Below are 1955 nucleotides of genomic sequence, written 5' to 3'. Positions count from 1 at the left end.
AGAGAGAGACAGAGAGAGACAGAGAGAGTATAGTAAGTCCTCACTTAACGTCATCCACAGGTTCTGCGATTTTAAGAAAACAAACGTACGAGGAAAGCAAACTTGCCGTAGGCTAATCGCTGTAAGCGAGAGTTAAGTGCCTGTGGCATCTCTTCAACATTATAAGAAAACAATGCTGGACGAAACAACATCGCTTGAGGACTCAACGTTACAGCTGTGCTCAAGTTCAACTTAGTGGGAAAAATAGACGTTAAGGCTCCCAAAAAAAAAAAACCAACAAAATAAAACCCTATGTCACGTGGCTGGGAGGAGGGCAGGGGTGTGTGTCCGAATTTTGACTCTGTCCTGTCATAATCCCATGATGACTGATGGCTCCCTCAAATTCGAGAAGGCTCAGGCTCTGCACGGGAAGTCTGCCTGTTTCTGGGATCCATCGTGACATTCGAGGGAGAAAATGCACACGAAACGTCACGTGCATCGGAACCTCTGCGGTGCCACCCCTGTGCACGGACAGGACGTGCTCCTTCCCGCCAAGTGGAAACCGTTCAGTTCTTTCTGTCCTGCACTTTGAACGAGTCTTCACAGCCGGCAGTGGGACGATGCTAGCGTAAGTTTTATATATAGAGAGAGATCTATATATCAGAATATATAGAGATCTATCTTATATATAATGTTTACGGACCGATCAGCGTTATAAACCCACAGACAACTAGTAGTGATCATTGCCGACGATGCTGCTTTTCCAATCTCAGGAAACACACAGGTTGTCGATGTGTAAATCCCATATCCAGTTATGCTTCACCTCCGTGTGTCGGGTTTCGAGAATCATCTGGCATGCCCGCAGATGCGCTACCGCCTGGATCCCGTCTGTAAACCCCATGCGATGAAGCCGCTTAGGTGACTGGAACTCAGCGCGGGCCGTAGCCGTTGGCGTTCGCACGCCCGCCACAGCCCGGCGCCTCGGCGGCCAACTGCATCCGGCGCATCACGCGTCCTGCGCTTGATAAACGCTCTGATCGCTTTCGCCCTTCGTGAGATCCACGCCTCTCTCGCGAACGGACGCATCCTGTATTACGTTTTTCCTTTTATCCATTTGCTTCAAAAGAGTGAGACTTCCCAGGACGGGAACGACACAGTATGACCGTGTAAATTAGCCACCTTCGATGCCAGCGGCGAGGTCCCCGTTTTGAGCCAGTCACACTCCCATTTGCATGTTACGAGCGTTCCCACGGACGTTACGTACTTCTGCGGATTCGAGCAGAGACGTGTCCTTCTCACTGCATCTGTTCCTGCTTATCCTTGATCTTCTCTGTGGGGTTGAGCCTCACGGAAGTTATTATTTTTCGCTGTGCAATCGATACGTATCTTGTGGGAGACACTTCGAGACTCTGCAAGGATTCTTTTGTCTCTAGACCTCTGCCCGATAACCTTGCCATCTGTTGGCGGATGTCAACTACAGAAATGGCTTCGGTGGCGTTTGGCTAATGAGGATTTTACATTCCCCTCATGCCGGCCTCAGGACTAATTAAAATTCCTCTCGCCCATTTATTCATGAAATGAGTCACGTACGTCTGTATCGACTCAACTGACTTTTATATTCTTCTGTGGGTTATAATTCAGTATTCTTATTTTGTCACCAAAATTTTTCCGCTTTTCAGTGTTGGGAGCTCCCTGAGTTTGATTTTATCAGACAGCCCCGGGCTGAGAGGCATTCTACGAAACAAGTCACTGTCATTCCTCGTACGTGCACAGGTCATGAGACCAGGGGACACATGGCACCGGCCCCAGCAGGGGGACACCCAGGACACAGACAACTGTGTGACGTGGGATCCTGGACCGAACTCAGAACAGAAAAAAAGATGCTGGTTTAAAATAATGGCGGGAACTGAATTATGTCATTACCTTAGTTACCAGCGTGGTACCCAAGTTAATCTCTGATGCTCGATGAACGGACC

This window comes from Pteropus vampyrus, unplaced genomic scaffold (genome assembly GCF_000151845.1).
Source record: "Pteropus vampyrus isolate Shadow unplaced genomic scaffold, Pvam_2.0 Scaffold315, whole genome shotgun sequence".
NCBI classification, from domain to species: Eukaryota; Metazoa; Chordata; class Mammalia; order Chiroptera; family Pteropodidae; genus Pteropus; species Pteropus vampyrus.
This window is presented reverse-complemented; position numbering follows the sequence as displayed.